Genomic DNA, 5000 nt, shown 5'->3' with positions numbered 1-5000 from the left:
TGCGCGCCGTGCTGCGCAGCGGATGCACAGGCACGGACACACACGGAACGCACACGGTACTGCGAGCGCTGCGTGCCCCCTCGCACTCGGCGCCGGACCGGGCTCGGCACGTCAACTGTTCCAGAGAATCGTTTGCGGCGAGGCGTGCGCCCACCTCCACGGTAACGGAAAGCAGTGCTGCTGGCGGGGTCGCGGTGCGACGGCGGTATCGAGCGAGAGAAAAGCAGGGCCGTGGGACACACAGCCTGCCGGAGCGAAAGGCCAGACGCCAAGGACGAAGCCGGGCGGCGGAGCGCACGGGCTGCAAGCGGCGGGTGGCCACGCCGCGGCCAGGACAGCACCTTTCACGTAGAAGACTTCGGCGGCAGCAGGACACGGGGAGACACCGGAGCGAGGACCACACGGCCAAGTCGGCTCTGCGACGATTCGAACCCAAGGCACACGTTGAACGCGGGCGCAGGCACATTGCCCCAGAACCGCAACGGCAGAGGGTGGGCTGCGGAGTGTGGAAGGAGCCGCAGCTCCAGCGCAACACAAGCAACGACACCCAACCGCCACGGATTCCCACGACAAAAATGCAAGCACTCGCACGCGCAACAGAGGGAAGAAAAGCACGGCACGACCGAGCACCGATCCAGGCATCAAGCGTCACACGCGTCAAGCTGCCGTCCTCCACGCGACGGCACTGAACGGCCACGGCAACCCACCGGCAGGCAACCGAGCACGGACCACGCGAGGCAACGTGTCCGGAGACGTCCAGCGGACAGTCACTCCACTCTCTCACTCTCTGTGCCGGAGCACCCAACCGAGCCAACTCTTGCGGATCCTTCCCGTGGACGAGCCACACACACACATCAACAGAGAGTCAACCCCCCTGGCCCGAGCCTAACGGAAGGCACACACGGTCCCGGCAGCGAGGCAGTCACGTTCTCTCTCTCTGGCAACCCGATGACAGCCGTGCCGGCGACCCCGAGGTGGCTGGGCCAGTGCGGGAGCGGGCAGTGCCGACGAGCCCGGAGGCGGACGCCGGCACCCAAGAGGTCAAGCTCTCCGACGCGGATTACTCTGGGTCTGCACTTAGGGGGACAGAGAGGACGGCACCTCTGCGACACCCCAGCCGCGCTCTTCGGCGCACGGATGCGCGCGAAGTGCGATTGATTGTCAAGCGACCCTCAGACAGACGTAGCCCCGGGAGGAACCCGGGGCCGCAAAGTGCGTTCAAAGTGTCGATGATCAATGTGTCCTGCAATTCACATTAATTCTCGCAGCTAGCTGCGTTCTTCATCGACGCACGAGCCGAGTGATCCACCGCTAAAAGTTGTATCGGGTTTCGGATCGGTTGCCCGATCCTGGGACGCGCAAAACGCTCCCCCGCCGACGTGACGGTGGAGCCCCAGCCTGGCGCGTACCACGGCGTGAGCCCGGAGGCGCACGCACTCGAGCGACAATCAAGCGAAAAAAAGGAGGAATCAGGGCGCTCGCAGGCGTTGAGTGCCGGCGTGGGTGAGGGGCCGGGGCCCGCCACGCGCCGTCACGCCCCGCAACAGCCAGAGGCAGAGTTCTCTGGTGTCACCGTCTGGCGGTAGGCTCGAGAGTCGAGGCGAGGCCGCAGCGGACTGAGTCGGGTGCAAGCCGCGGAGGACAGGCCGACGCTACGGGCGCAAGCCGACCCCGCACGCCCCAACCTCGGCGGGCTGGGGAAGGGGGCGCGGCGGAACGCTCGCAAGCGCGGCTGCCCCCGCGGACAGGCACATTCTCTCGAACGCGGTGGACGCTCGCTCAAGTCAGCACGAGACCAGACCGGACCGACAGGCGGACAACGAATCTTTAAACCTCGCACCCACCCTCCGCACACGGGTGCCGGAGGAATGGTGAGCATGAACAGGTACCCCTCACCGGGCTTTGAAGAGAGTGACTAGAATGCGACCAAAGCTTCACCGCGGCGGGAGACAAAAAGGCCCCTGACTGCACCAGAACGTCTCCCTGCGGAGTCACACAGTGGCCGTTCACCGTGGTCCCGTCGACAAGCCGCCAGGACAAGCACCCAAGCCCGCAGCAGCTCTCTTCGTTTCAACTGCGGATGTAATGCTGCAAGGCGGTGGCAAGGTCACGTCGCAGCCCGCAAGCCGTCGCCAAGGCGAGAGGAAGACGGTCCCCACAGCGGGCACACACAGACGGACGTGGAGCACGGGGCGGCGGCCCACAGGTGCGCACACGCGCCGTGCCGAGGATCGGTGCGGACGCCGGTGACATCGCACCCGGCAGAGCGGCTAGGCAGAAGTCGCTGCGGAGGAGGAGCACCGTCGGCGGAACGGTCTGCTGGCGGGCGAGGGACCAAACGAGCAGCTAGAACGGGCGGAGTGGACCGGACTGCAGAAGCGGAGTGAGTGCGTGGCTGACGCCACCGTCTCCCTCCGAGCGTCTGCTCGCGCCGGCCAAACCGCCGAACCGCTGAACGAAAGGACCGCATCGTCCCACGCAGGCAGGCCGGCCGTGTTGCCGTGCGTGCCCCCACCTCTCGGACGGACTGCAAAGACACCCTACGAAGCCAACGGCGAAGCCCTTCCAACGGCGCAGGCGTAGCGTGTGCGGCACCCGCATGGACTTGCCGGCGTGCAACCGAGCGTGTGCGTGCTCGTCGGTGGCGGCGCCCGCGCGCCGGCCCAACCGAGTGGGACCGAGATCGACGTCGCCCGGCTTCGGCGGAACGTGCGTACGGGTGACCAGGCCCGTTCGACGGGTACGGCGAAATTGTCGGTGTGACCTCCCACCCGCGTGGGAGGCGCCAGCGTCAGTACGGGCCACGGCCCCGGGGCCAACCCCCGTGAGGCTCTCCTGCCTGGCCCAACCGGCGCAGCCTTCGAGTTCAAGGAGTGACGGGCCGCCCTCCCCGGAGAGGTGGCGGGCCCCCGGCCGACAAAGATCCTTCACAACGTGTTCACCAACAGAAACCTTGTTACGATTTTTATTCTGTGTTACGGGTTTCGGTTCGGGCCCCCGGAGAGGTTGTCCGATACCTGGCCCCGGGGCCGGCCCCCGTGAGGCTCTCCTGCCTGGCCCAACCGGCGCCAGCCTTCGCGTTCAAGGAGTGACGGGCCGCCCTCCCCGGAGAGGTGGCGGGCCCCCGGCCGACAAAGATCCTTCACAACGTGTTCACCAACAGAAACCTTGTTACGACTTTTATACCGTGTCGGGTTTCGGCTCGGGCCCCCGGAGAGGTTGTCCGATCCTGGGACGCGCTAAACGCTCCCCCGCCGACGTGACGGTGGAGCCCCAGCCTGGCGCGTACCACGGCGTGAGCCCCGGAGGCACACGCACTCGAGCGACAATCAAGCGAAAAACCTTTCTCGGAGGAAACAGGGCGCTCGCAGGCGTTGAGTGCCGGCGTGGGTGACGGGCCGGAGCCCGACACGCGCCGTCACGCCCCGCAACAGCCAGAGGCAGAGTTCTCTGGTGTCACCGTCTGTCGGAAGGCTCGAGAGTCGAGGCGAGGCCGCAGCGGACTGAGTCGGGTGCAAGCCGCGGAGGACAGGCCGACGCTACGGGCGCAAGCCGACCCCGCACGCCCCAACCTCGGCGGGCTGGGGAAGGGGGCGCGGCGGAACGCTCGCAAGCGCGGCTGCCCCCGCGGACAGGCACATTCTCTCGAACGCGGAGGACACTCGCTCAAGTCAGCACGAGACCGGACCGACAGGCGGACCACGAATCTTTAAACCTCGCACCCACCCTCTGCACGCGGGTGCTCGAGGAATGGTGAGCATGAACAGGTACCCCGTACCGGGATTGAAGAGAGAGTGACTAGAATGCGACCAAAGCTTCACCGCGGCGGGAGACAAAAAGGCCCCTGACTGCACCAGAACGTCTCCCTGCGGAGTCACACAGTGGCCGTTCACCGTGGTCCCGTCGACAAGCCGCCAGGACAAGCACCCAAGCCCGCAGCAGCTCTCTTCGTTTCAACTGCGGATGTAATGCTGCAAGGCGGTGGCAAGGTCACGTCGCAGCCCGCAAGCCGTCGCCCAGGCGAGAGGAAGACGGTCCCCACAGCGGGCACACACGGACGGACGTGGAGCACGGGGCGGCGGCCCACAGGTGCGCACCCGCGCCGTGCCGAGGATCGGTGCGGACGCCGGAGACATCGCACCCGGCAGAGGGGCTAGGCAGAAGTCGCTGCGGAGGAGGAGCACCGTCGGCGGAACGGTCTGCTGGAGGGCGAGGGACCAAACGAGCAGCTAGAACGGGCGGAGTGGACCGGACTGCAGAAGCAGAGTGAGTGCGTGGCTGACGCCACCGTCTCCCCCCAAGCATCTGCTCGCGCCGGCCAAACCGTGGAACCGCTGAACGAAAGGACCGCATCGTCCCAAGCAGGCAGGCCGGCCGTGTTGCCGTGCGTGCCCCCACCTCTCGGACGGACTGCAAAGACACCCCCACAGGGCTGTGTGCGACGCCAACGGCGAAGCCCTTCCAACGACGCAGGCGTTGCGTGTGCGGCACCAATGCCGAGGATCGGTGCGGACGCCGGAGACATCGCACCCGGCAGAGGGGCTAGGCAGAAGTCGCTGCGGAGGAGGAGCACCGTCGGCGGAACGGTCTGCTGGCGGGCGAGGGACCAAACGAGCAGCTAGAACGGGCGGAGTGGACCGGACTGCAGAAGCAGAGTGAGTGCGTGGCTGACGCCACCGTCTCCCCCCCAAGCATCTGCTCGCGCCGGCCAAACCGTGGAACCGCTGAACGAAAGGACCGCATCGTCCCAAGCAGGCAGGCCGGCCGTGTTGCCGTGCGTGCCCCCACCTCTCGGACGGACTGCAAAGACACCCCCACAGGGCTGTGTGCGACGCCAACGGCGAAGCCCTTCCAACGACGCAGGCGTTGCGTGTGCGGCACCAATGCCGAGGATCGGTGCGGACGCCGGAGACATCGCACCCGGCAGAGGGGCTAGGCAGAAGTCGCTGCGGAGGAGGAGCACCGTCGGCGGAACGGTCTGCTGGCGGGCGAGGGACCAA

At 67.0% G+C, this 5000-nt stretch overlaps 1 non-coding gene across 1 annotated transcript; it reads right to left on the bottom strand.

Annotated features, from left to right (window-relative positions):
- Window positions 1–1166: 1166 nt before the first annotated feature.
- Window positions 1167–1320, bottom strand: LOC144490176 (5.8S ribosomal RNA). The gene has a single exon (XR_013497168.1). It is a non-coding gene; the product is annotated as a 5.8S ribosomal RNA (ribosomal RNA).
- Between the last annotated feature and the right edge of the window lie 3680 nt (window positions 1321–5000).

The sequence above is a fragment of the Mustelus asterias genome, unplaced genomic scaffold, assembly GCF_964213995.1.
Source record: "Mustelus asterias unplaced genomic scaffold, sMusAst1.hap1.1 HAP1_SCAFFOLD_2983, whole genome shotgun sequence".
Taxonomy (NCBI): Eukaryota; Metazoa; Chordata; class Chondrichthyes; order Carcharhiniformes; family Triakidae; genus Mustelus; species Mustelus asterias.
Note: the sequence above shows the minus strand (reverse complement) of the source record. Positions and strands in the feature narration are given on the sequence as shown.